The 13060-nt window shown below is 40.5% G+C and overlaps 1 long non-coding RNA gene across 1 annotated transcript in view; it reads right to left on the bottom strand.

The window, feature by feature from the left end:
* Positions 1–13060, bottom strand: part of LOC129187716 (uncharacterized) — a 60266-nt gene continuing 47206 nt past the window's right edge. Inside the window, exons 2-5 of the long non-coding RNA XR_008572451.1 lie at positions 11260–11374; positions 10997–11161; positions 7466–7594; positions 1–1510 (exon numbers count right to left, since the gene is read on the bottom strand). This is a non-coding gene — a long non-coding RNA (uncharacterized LOC129187716). The remainder of the gene's footprint in view (positions 1511–7465; positions 7595–10996; positions 11162–11259; positions 11375–13060) is intronic.

Below are 13060 nucleotides of genomic sequence, written 5' to 3'. Positions count from 1 at the left end.
TTCAGACTTAAAATAATATGAAGATTTAAGCTGCTGAGGTTGGGTGCAGTAAATCAGTCATTCTACATTTTTTGAAAGATCCTGAGCATTATGGAACAAAAAAGTCAAGTGGTAGACCCAAAAAAATCACACCTGCGCTGAGCCGGAGGATCCCATTGGCTGTCCATCAATACACAGGACGGTCTTTCACCCAAATTAAGACCCTTACTGGTGCCGACTGGAGCGCAAAAACCATCAGACGACATCTGCGGGAAAAGGGTTTAAAAAAAAAAAAGGAATTGAAAGACCTCGTCTCCTTCAACACCACAAAACTGCCCGTTTAGACTTTGCCAGGGAGCATCAAACATGGGACATCGAAAGGTGGAAACAAGTTTTATTATCTGATAAGAAAAAAATTTACCTTGACCGTCCAGATGGCTTCCAACGTTACTGGCATGACAAGGAGATCCCACCTGAGATGTTTTCTACCTGACACAGTGGAGGGGGGGTCCATCATGGTCTGGGGTGCTTTTTCATTCAGTGGAACACTGGAGCTTCAGGTGGTGCAGGGTCGTCAAACGGCGGTTGCTTACGTGCAGATGTTGCAGCGGGCATCCATCATGTTCGCATTAGTCCAAAATATGCATCAAATGAAGTTCAGGTTTGTGTCAAATAGCACAAAAACGTTTCACACAAATAAAAGGCAAAAGAAAGACACAATGGCACAAAAATTTATTTTTTATTAAATACCTATTTGCCAGGGGCCTTGGAATTGTCTAACTTTTTTCCCCATACGGTGCCCCTGGCCAATAGCACTCATCATAAACACATTGAAAAATGTACAGTTAATCCATGTGTTTATCTATCCGGTATCGGTATCAGCCAATCTCGGATATCGGAATCGCCATTAAACCCTGATCAGAGCCTTCCTAGAGAAGTGATGCAAGCTGCAAAGGAGAGGGACAAACTCTATATTTCCTTTGTTTTCACTTTCTATAGGGGGATGGCCAAATGTCCAAATCCTGCAGATCCAGCAACAGTGAGAACCCTTTGACTTTGTCATTGGACTTCCACGATTGTCATCATGCTGCAGAAAGTTATTCTATATGCAGTCCTGTCATATTTAAACAGAACCAATTCAGAGGACCTATATGACACCTGTCCCAAACCACCTGTGGTTTTATATATGAATGTGAAAATTAAGCATGCTAGTTCATTCCAACTCTCCGCCTCCTCATAACCTCCAAGCTCACCTGTCTATCCTTAATGAGTCAACAGTGATCACAGACAGCAGAAATCGGCGCTCCAGCAGCCGTGGGGCAGCTGTGTTGATGTGCATTCAGAAAAAAGAGGAGGAGGAAGAGCACTCCGGGGGAAGACGTCTCCACGGAAATGAAGCATCGTCCACCTTTTGTGTGTCAGATCCGAACCCTCCTCCTCCTCCCAGCTGCTTTCGACACCTACATCGTCCTCAACCTTCCTGGTTCCCTCTGCTCCCGGCCGCCTCCTCCCTCTCCTCTCTACTCCCAATCTGCCTCACATCAAAGACACACAAAAAATACCAATATTCTGAAATACCGACTTTTCATTGTTTGGCAGAATGAACAGAGCACAGAACCGCTCAAACCGCCTCTTTGATTATGTAACGTTACATAATTGTATCTCAAACTGTAAGAACATTTTGTCAGATGCTCACGGACAAACTTGGTTTTTGGCTAGAGGATGAGGATGCTCATCAAAGACGAGTCACTAAAATGTATCTGTTTCTTGATGGTAGAGGGTAAGATAGCATGTTAAATAAGAAACATCTCAACGTACATCACACAGGAATACAATACAACTAGTATCGATACATCACATCATGATATCAATACAGTCATGGAAAAAATATTAGCCCACCCTTGTTTCTTCAGTTTATTGATCCATTTTAATGGCTGGTACAACTAAATGTACATTTGTTTGGACAAATAGAATGATGATAACAAACATAGCTCATAAGAGGTTAATTTAAGAGCTGGTATCTAACAACTTCTATGGTTTTCTTGATAATAACCAAAATCACTTAATCACTGACATGAATAGCTATAGCACTGTGCTGCCATAAAATGTAACTCTTATGAGCTATTTTTGTTGTCATTGTTATACTTGTCCAAACGAAGGTACCTTTAGTTGTATCAGGCATTAAAATGAACAAGAAACTGAAGAAACAAGGGTGGTCTAATCATTTTTTCCATGACTGTATTTTTGATAATTTTGCGGCAAAATCCAAAATGTATATTACCAAAGGGAAACATTGCAAATATTAAGAGTGGTCCAAATTAGCAATACAGCTAAGCTAAATGTTGACATGTTTGTTAATTCCACTTCGAAGCACAAAATGTTTGCATGCTAGCAGACAGACAAACCATGAAGGGAGAAGATGTTGTAAATATTATTAGTGGCACAAAATATCAATACAGCAAAGCATCACTACAGTATCTCTTGTGATAAAATATCAATCCAGCACAGTGAAATAACAGTATCAATACATTGCAGCAAAATATTGATGATATTTTTGTAAATTACATTATTATGTTTCAAAGTCCAAAATTTATACAGCCAAAGGATGACACTGCAAATACAAGTAGTAAGCATGGTGCAAAATATCGACAGAGCAAAGCCAAATCTAGATATTTTTTGTTTCCAAGTCGAAAGGTATTGCAAGCTGACAGAATAACCAAGAGGGGAGACGTTAAGAGGATGTGAGTGTTAAGAGCGGCAGTAACAACACAGCAAATAGGGAAGCAGTATCAGCGGTGTAACGATACATGTATTCGTAATCACATTTTTTCGGTACGGTACATTCGGTACCATACAGAGGCGTACGGTCCCACACGGTACACATAGAGTGAGAGACGAGAAGTGTAAATGCCGTGTGATAAACTGTAGTCATGCGTCTACTCTGTAAACAAATACAGTGCAGCCAAGGTTTTGGCTAGTCGGAGTCATGGCTGATGATGGTGCCAAGGAGAAATCAGAGCTTGAAAAGTCTACTGTTTGGGAACACTTGGCCTTCCGAGTGAAATACGTAAATGGAGAAATACAAATGGATAAGAAGAAAGCAGTGTTCCACCATTGTTCAGTAGAGGTGGAAAACGGGGCTACAAGCTAGAACAATTAATGCTGCTCTTCAGCCAATAAAGATATTTAATTTGCTAAAAATGTTATAATAAATACTAATAAAAGAGTTAAAAACGATGCCCTAAAACCCCCTTCCCCAGACACGCGTGGGCATCGTTACACCTTCCTAAAAACAACTTCTAAACTACTATATATTTTCAGATATTTTAATTGTTAATCATTTTTATTTTTTTGAGAATTACAGTACCTTTTAATGTTTAATTAAAAAAAAATCATTAAAGCTGTTGACACAAAAGCTTAGCAGTTTTCTTTTATTTATTGTTCTTTTATTGGTTTAATTGACAGGGCCAGTGTAAATTAATTAGCATTGCTGCAAATGCACCAGAATTAGCCAAACGCTATTTTTGATCAGTTGTCCCTGGACAGATGTTAAAAATTGTCTCCCTAAAAACAGTGAAAGGATTATAAAGAAAACAAAGCAAAATATGACCCACATTAGGTAAAAACATTAGGTAAAAATGACCAACCACTCTTTAGAATTTTGATCTGTACCCGAAATTAACCGAACCATAACCTTAAAACCTTAATACTTACCTACTAAGGAATACTTAACTGTGATTATGGATGGCCTAGCTAGTATCAATACACTACAGCCCAATCAGTCAATATTTTTGTTAATTATCGATTCAATTCTTTTTACACTAACTTGTGTCCATAAGCGGTGGAGTATTTAACATTTTTCTGATGCACCTGGATCAGATTAGTACTAGTGTACATCCATGATTTCCTATGACTAGAATTTAAGTACCGGTCATAAAAAGATCAAACATGGTCCCCTGTATTGTTCAATTTCAATTTGACCTATCACGTCACAGCCCCAACCCAAAAACAAGTAAACAATCAAGCTGGTGGCAAATTTGTAAATTCTTTTTTGAGTGCATTATCATGATTTTAGTCCAACCAGGAGAATGAATCATTCTCATCATTCTAATCATTCTTGCCTCGTGTATATAAAGATTTTTAAACTGGACAATGTGAAATAACTTGGCTTTAGCTTTTAATATTTTTGAATTTTACTTTCATAGCTGCTTTTATTCTTGCATTTTTATTCAATGTTATTTATACTTTGTTTTGTTTTTTTACTCTTCCTGCTTTGCTGATACGACACTCGTACTGTCTTTTGTTCTGTCTTTTTTACTGTCTATTTATTTGTCTTTTATTTAACCAGGAGAACCTCATTGAGATTAAAAATCTCTTTTTCAAGAGTGTCCCGGCCAAGAGGATACTGTATACTGCATACATTGTTGCCTGAGGACATACGCCCAATGCATCAATGACATTCTATCTAATTGAATCTAATAATTACACTTGGTAGAGTTTCAGTAATACAATGCAAACGTCTCTGTTTTGTGGCACGCAAACATCCAGTGGTTGCATTCAGTAAATGGATGTAGCAAACTGAGGTCACAGCCGTGTTCTGGTGGGTCACTTCCCCCTCCCAACCACCACCCTGCAAGTTCAGTGCCTCGCCTCTTAACAGCAAATCATAATGAAAGCTGAAGGTTTCGCAGCCACAAAGAAAGAAAGGAACTGAGGAGAGAGAGAAAAAAGTGAAGATGGCTGTTTGGTTTCCAGGCAACAGTTAACGCCGTCCGGCAGCGGCGAGAGGCTGCTGGGTAGGTTCCTGAGTTCCCATGTTTTCTGCCTTGGTCTCCACATTCTCTTCCTGAGGAATGTGACCCACCTGACCCCTGTGAAAGCGTCTGGATTTAGCCTCCCCTCCCAGCGTACAATCGCAGCGCACTGTAATCGAAAGCCTTTATGAAAGCAAATCTCTCGCCCTCCCTTTCTCTTTCGCCTCTTCATCGAAGAGGTAGTCGCCATGTGCTTGGAGCACAGACTGAGGCTGGTGGGGTTTTTTTTAATCTGTTTTTTGCATCATGTGTATACAATTGTTTTGGACATTTCCTACGCTTGGACAGCATTGATACACCACAAGCAACCATTTTGATAATTATGCTCCTAAATTGAAAATTAGGGGTGCTCCGATCGATCGGCCACAGATCAGTATCGGCTAATTTCCGAGAAAAATCATAGAAATCATTGCAGACCACAGCGATCATTTTGTGCACTGTAGTGTCTTGATCTACAGTAACTTACAATCAGGTCTGCCGTGTGGAACTTAACTGCCAACACGTGCCACGGACAGTATCTTGTGGGGGTTTGGTTTGGTTTTGTTTAATTTTATTATCTGTCTCTTGTGGTACGGTAGTAGTACTAGTACAGTCAATAGATCAAAGCCGACTGTCGATATTTTTGTTTATTACGCTCCAAAGTCAAATATGAGTATGTGTAAACAGATGTTGTAAATAGAAGGACGCAAACAAGGTATAGTATCAAAACACAACAACCAAATATCCATGATGTTTTTTGTTAACTATGCTTGAACGTTCCAAATGTTTGCTACCAAATAAATTTCCTGAGCACGGTGACTTTAAGATCTTGACAATTTTAGAAAAAATTATCGATACAGCAAAGTATTGTTATCTCTTGTGACACAATATCAATACACCAAAGCTAAATATAGTGTCTATCGTTTTGTTAATTATGCTCCAAAGTCAAAAATGTTTACTACTAAACTTACCAGCTGAGACGGGTGTTGTTAAGATGCTGTTAATGTTAGGGGTAAAACAAAATGCCAATACATCTCTTGCATACAGTGTCAATAGATCACAGCCTTGAGCATCCATCTATCTATGAACCTGTTTACTGTCACATCAAGCTCCATCATGTAGATGTTAAAAAGTGCCATCAGTGAGAAGTAAGAGACAGTGTGTGTTTGCTTAGTGGCCGCCTGCAGTAGGGTGAAACATGGAGGTGTATGGGGGACGATGAGACAGAAGGCCACGATACACACTCCATCTGGACGCACAGTCACTGTGAGCAAAGAGTGTGAAACAAGAAGACGAAGATGTGCATCCACTCAGGGAAAGAAGGCTGTGAGAGCCACGATGGTATTGATATTTAAAGGGAAAACTTTCACTCTTAGATTCCATTTGAAGAGGATGAGCTTTGTGAAATCCGACAAAACTAAAGGAAAGATTCTAAACCCTGCCAATCTGGAATTATTATTCATGCTGGCAAAACTTTCACTGTTGTCACACTTCTTTTGAGGAAAAAAAATGGCTGACGGAGGCTCTCCCTGCATGTAATCAGGAATTGTAAAAAAAAAAAAAAAAAAAAAAAGTAATTTAGTCATTTTAACAAGCTCATGTATGCAAAATAAATCTTAAATAGGTGTTAGGTTGTTTTCATTGTAGCTGTGTTCTGGCACAAACACACAAATATGCGGTAGCTACACAAACTCCGCCCCCGTTTCGCCTTAAATCCTGCAAACTCACACATGCAGAGGTGTTGAGCGAGATGACCAGTGACCTCTTGCAAGCGGCGCTCGTGCAGGCGTTGCGTAAAAAAAAAAAAGGCAGCAGCGGTGGCGAGAGGGAGCGCGAGTCGCATCCTCCTACAGATGCCTCAGCAGTCACGACTTGTCGAGATGTTCTCACCGACTCCATAATGCACGAGTTGCTGAGCGCACGTGTTTATGTTGCATGCGTAGGAAAGCAAAGTGGATTTAAGAGTGGACCATGGAGGCGTCAAGATATGTATTAGACCTAGCCACACATTTCTTTTTTCTTTTTTTTTTAAATAACATGTACATTTCAATGCATTTTAGCTTTTAGTTTACAAGTACACTACCAGTCAAAAATGTGGAAACACCTTGTCATTCACTAGCATGAGGAAGTGTGTCCAAACTTTTGACTGGTCAGGTTAATTAAATTTAAGGCACAGACTTTAAGGCATTTTTAGTTTATTCCTGTATGACATCAGTTAATCCTTATTTGACACAACATTTTATTTTGTGCAACAACCATAAACTTACAGACAACTTTTATCCCACCTATGCATCGACTGATGTCTCTTACAGTGAAATGTCTGATTTCATTCCACAAAACCATTTCCAATAATCTGTTGCAGACTATATCACTATTTTAAAGCATTTCTTTCCTATACAGTAGGGTTATAACAGTCTGTTTTGATTGATGATAATTTCATTACCGTAATTGACCAATTGTATTCTGTACTGACTCAATGTCTTATGTTGTTATTGTTTTTTTTCTCCTCCTTGGCATTTTAGCCAACAAACAATATTAGACAAACCATCATAACATGTAAAAATAAGTTTGACCATTGTTCATTGTAAATATTATAAATTTAACAGTGGAGAGCTGCAAGGGTGATTTTTTTTTTTCCCCCACACGTGTAAAAAGAAGTTGACCAGTGTAAAAACAAGAATAAAACAGTCTACCTTAATGTTGACCAGTAAGGAGACCCTGGTGACTTTTACTGCTTTGAATGCGAGTCTGTTTCCGTCACATCACGCCCTGTGTATGTTCTTCTTCTCAGGTTTTGCGTCTTTCTTGTCCCAAAAAAAAGCCTAAAAAGACAAAGAAAAGTAAAATAGAAGCAGAGTTAGTCCTCTGACGCTCGCATAGCTTAATTCATGATGGCGGTTCAGACCCCAAGCTTTTATGCAACTTTAGAGGCGTACTTTACCCCGTGGTGTTGGTAAAATGCTGAATTGTAACCTCAACGGCATTCCGACTAGCGGGAAACATTGTGAAGTTGTGACAAAGGTAAATGCTCCGATTATAGACGCAAAGAAGATGGGGTATTAATTGGAAGCTGCCGATATTTGGAGAGAGCCTGTTTTCTTGTGAAAATTCACAACTCATTATATACAGCAAGTTCATTTTTAACTTTTATAACTAACAATAATTGGGAGTGCTTGAGAAAGTGGAAAAGGCGTTTATTAACAATATTGCTCAACACAGCAGCAACAGAACCGATGTTGTAAAAGCAGTAAGGAGCAATGTTCAGCCAGAATTAATACTGCTGAGGAGTTCATTGCAAACAACAGCATGGCTAGTGTACCACGCACAAGTTTCACGCCAACAGCAACATTTTAAGTGCACGTAGAGGTAGATAAAGCTGCTCATGACACTTCAAATGCAACTACTGCCATCTGGCACTAATTAAGAGACTTCGGAGGTTATTTGGTTTTGTGGAACACACTTCTTAGAGACTAACTGAATCAATCTGTTAATTGCAGCATTTACAGTATTTCAGGCTTCTTAATGGCCAGCCTGCAAATACATTCATTGGTCATTAAAAAACACAGGGGAATGTTTTTTAACACCTGATGTTGGGAAAATTGGACTACATTCGGACTCTCCGTCTCATTCAACAACATTTTTGGAGGAAGATCAGGAAACATTTCCTCCTCGTGATTGACTCGTTGACTTCTACAATTCCCAAAAGGTACCTTGCATTCTTTTGGATGTTATTTTCTCCCGCTCTGAAGCATAAAGGTGATTTCACCGTGGACCCAGAGCCTTCTTTTGGGAGCTAGTTTACCTGCAGGCTGTGAGAATAGCAGCGCAGTGTGATGTTGCTGCTTCTTCCCATGCAGAGCAGAGATGAATAAATATGAAGATAACCTGCACCTCTGCTGCACCTCTTCTTCTCTGCCCATATGGTTGTACTGAAGGCAAGGAAGGAAGCCTCTGGCCATCATTGTCTATGTACTCACATATTTGTTTGCGCCTTTCTCTTTGTGCATCACCATCTGACTTTATTGTGTACTTGCTGCATGTGTGTGTGTGTGTGTGGGCGGTAATGCGTAGGCGTGTGCACTAGCTTTTTGACAGAGCCTCCAGTAGCACGCATTTATGAATCTTTTGTTATATTCTCCATCTCCTATTCAGCTCGCCAGCAGGGCCGCTCAAGTGCTGCGTTGCCCTTCGATGAAAAAGAGGCGGGGGGGGGGAGGGGATGAAGAAGACAAAAATGGGGGGGCTTGTTGGAACAGGTGATGGAGCAGTATGCATGAAGTGATGATAATTAACTGAAGCGTTTCATGAATATTAACTGTAAACATGTAAAACATTTGCCCTTACTGGTGGCTCTGGTCGTTCTGGAAGTGGCCTGGAAAACGGTGAGGGTGGGTGACTGATCCACTCCACCTTGTTTTGACTATCAGCAGTGGAACAAGAGCAATAACCCTGTGACTGGCTTGTCCATACAATATAGCTAAGTAGACAACAATTACCAAAGAAGAAGAACAGAACCACAAAGTCAGTTGTGCTTAGTGTTATTTTAAAAAGACTTATACCTCTCAGGCACAACTCCCTCTACACATTTGGCATCAAATCGTCAAACTGTATGGTTAACACAATCTGTACGGTGTAGCACAGTTGCATGCCTTCAGGAATGACTGTCTTGCCCACTAACATGCTGTAGATTGTCTAACAGATGAGCTGATAGTCAAAGATCATCTACATCTACATCGCATACCCCTTTACACATGACCTGAAGCCATGTTCCCCCTACTCCTGCACACTTAATAAGCATAAACCTTTTTTTTACCTTAACTTTAAATATTGAACATATTTACTTGGTTAATTATTTTATAGTAATTCCAGGTCAAAAATGTGTATTTTGCATGGTCACAGTTTGATAAAGTTTCACATGAGCACAAATACATAGACAAGCAATCTTCCTACATATCTTTTATTCCAGTCTGATGTTAGCATCCTTCCGTATGAATGGGATTGAATTTGAGCTTCACTTTTTTCGTCCACTCACGATAGCTGTGGTTTAAGTCTGCATATTCATTAAATACCAAATTGAAAGGAAAGTTTACCAATCATGATAAAGCCGTATCTGAAGTACAAAAATACATACAACCACTGATATTTTCGAGAGAATCCCAGCTCACAGTGACAGGTTTTCACTGCTGCGCCGTGCGGGGATGGGAACACCAATATAAGTGAAATCTTCAAGATTAAACACTAATGCACAAAATAATCATCACATTTGTTTGTTCATATGATGCACACAGAGAAATGAACAACTGTCTCCTTTCTGCTCCTTTCTTGCACTGTGAGGCGTTCAGGTGCACTCGTAATTCTGAGTGTTCGGTGCTAATTGTTTTTCATTTTTATTCATGTACCCCCATGACAACTGGTCTACCCCTGGGGGTACACGTACCTCACTTTGGAAACCAAGGGTCTATACGACTGGCACTGCTTACGAGAAAGCGGCAAGTAGTCGAGGAGTGACTGACCTGTCCACAAGCATAGATTGTCTATTAAACAGAGGAGCCAATCGTCAAAAATAGGGCTGTCAAAGTTAACGGTACTATTTCTTTTGACGCACAATTAAAGTGCGCACATCCTGTTTGGTTCTCGGATAACAACGTCATTTGAGAAAACAGCAGTGTTGTGGTTAATGTTGAGCCACAAGTGGGAACAAATATTAAGCAGAAATGGACAAAGATAAGGGTATTTTAAATGGTAAGTTTAGCTTCAAAGCCTTGGCAGATGGCTCTCTCGACAAGACCAAAGTTATTTTCATCTACTGTCGCTGTGAGTTGTCATAGGAGTACGTTGAGTCTCAAATTCCACTTGCTAGGCTCAGTTGAAGAAACTGAAGAAGGTAGAGAATGTGCTGAAGCTCGGCAGGTATTTTTGTTTAGAATGTATACAGTGGTACCTTGGAATTGGGCATCGGGTCTCGAGCATCGATGTGAACTGGGGCCAATACTGCAATTCTCCCGGGATTGTTCACATTTTTTAAAATTTCGATTCCTAGTTTCGATGGTCACTTCACAAATATCCACAAGCACCAACGAAGAAGAAGTGGCTAAAAAGTTTGTCTTACCATCATAAAAAAGAGCGGTCGGCTCAGTGCAACATTTGCAACACAATAGGAAAGGAAAGGAGGGTCAACATGATTAAACACCTGCGGATTCATGGTGTTGAAATAACGAGAATACCTCCTCTTTGATGCGCTACGTTGGACTTCCTTAAGGCAGTCAGAATCAGGGAAGTCAAACAATAAATGACGTCTGTCTCACTTAACCAGCCTCTGCTATGAAGACCTTCCAGAGACAAAGGCCTGGTAACCCGAAATCTTCTCCCAAGCCTGGGTTTTGTTTCCGCTGCGGAGAAGATAGTCATATTAAACCTCAATATGAGAACGCCCCGCTAAAAGAAAACAGTTCAATAGTAAACAACAAAAGTGGCAGAAACCAAGCACCTCTGGACATTTAAATGGGTCTCAGCTCCTGCTGAGGGACAATCAGGAGCTGTGCCGGACCAAACCTGTCCCGTAAAAAAAGAAGCCTGTCCAGTGTGCAGAGATCCAGTCAAACCTGAAAACGAAGAAATGGTTACCAAAGGGATTAGTCGGTTCCAGATGTACGGCGGAAGTCAATGTCGCCGGCCAAACTTGCCCGTGCCTCCTCAATACGGGGTCGCAAGTCACGACAATCAATCTGACCACTTGTCAGATCAACCCATTCATCCACTCAGTTAGCTACTCCATATTGAAGGTGCAGCAGGTCAAAATGTTCCCTACCTTGGATATGTTGAGACAACAGTAGAATTTCCTAAAGATTTCCTTGGGACCGATGTTGCTATTCACACTCTTGCACTTGTGGTTCCAGATATCAGACCTGGATTTCCAAATTCCGTTTTGATTGGCATTGGTGAAGCTGATCTGATGGTAGAACCCTCTGTTAACTACTTTCTGGGTCCAGTGAAGTTTATGGTGGAGAAGACTCGAGCGTCGAAGGTGTTACCGTCTAGTGACACAGAGCCTCTTCTTTCTGACTGCTTACCTGTCTTGGAACCACCAAACTTACCTGATCCTGTGGAAGTGAATCTACCTGAAAACTTACCTGACAATTTACGTGAAACCTCTCCTAGAATCTTGCCTGAGCCCCTACGTGAACACTCAACTGCTCCTATGAGTCTACTCCTCCTTAATGTTACTCTGGCAGACGTCATACCAGAAATCTCTATTGGCGATCCAGAGGTCAAAAGGGCACTTAACACAATGAAAATTGAACATGTACATCTTTCGGACAGATTGTCGAAGTATTCTTCGTGGTACAGAACCACAGAAGCATGTCTTCTTTGCCATGTCAGAAAGGATAAATCGACACGTAAATACAATACAGTGTATCATCTTCAGATACATATAAAGGCTAGTTCATCAAGAGTTGCTTATATAGGAGGGAATTCACTTCCATCACAGAGAAAACTGTGTCATCTTGATGCTTTCCATGGACTCCTCAAGGTGGCAGGAATGTTAAAGAACGCATCACTTCCATTGTCATAGAAACATTCAGTCGTCATTCCAAAGAATAACCACATTACGAAGACAATAATAGCTCATTGCCACCAACAGGTGCAACATCAAGGTAAAGGCCTGACTATTAATGAGATTAGATCAAATGAATCCTGGCTTCCAGGAATTAACAGAGCTGTTGCAACATGTTTGCAGCAGTGTGCTAAATGTCAAAAATTAAGGAAAAGAACAGAGGAGCAGAGAATGGCAGACCTGCCATCTGAGCGTTCTGACCTATTGTGTTTAAAAAAACGCTGTTCACCTATTGTGGAATTGTCTGCTTTGGTCCCTTTCTCACCAAGCAGGCACAGAAACTGAATAAGTGCTATGGTGTCATTTTCACATGTCTGAACTGTAGAGCTGGGCACATTGAATTGCTGGATGACTTGTCAACAGATCAATTTTTTTATGGACTTCACTGTTTGCAATTAGAGGAGCAATGCATCATACCAGGTGTGATCAAAGGACTAATTTCATTAGATTCAAGAATGAACTTAGTGAAGCCTTGCAAGAAATGTACACAAGTTGTCTCATGAAGTTCCTGGCTCGGAAACAGTGTGACTTTATCACGAATGCTCCCCACTCAAGTCATGCCGTAGGTGTTTGCGAGAAACAGATCAATAAGGGATGTTCTTCGTTCCACACTATCACTCTCCGTGTGAATGACGGACTTTCTTCCAAGAGGCAGTGGCTATAGTCGTCCACT

Source organism: Dunckerocampus dactyliophorus, chromosome 9 (genome assembly GCF_027744805.1).
Source record: "Dunckerocampus dactyliophorus isolate RoL2022-P2 chromosome 9, RoL_Ddac_1.1, whole genome shotgun sequence".
Lineage (NCBI taxonomy): Eukaryota > Metazoa > Chordata > Actinopteri > Syngnathiformes > Syngnathidae > Dunckerocampus > Dunckerocampus dactyliophorus.
This window is presented reverse-complemented; position numbering and strand designations above follow the sequence as displayed.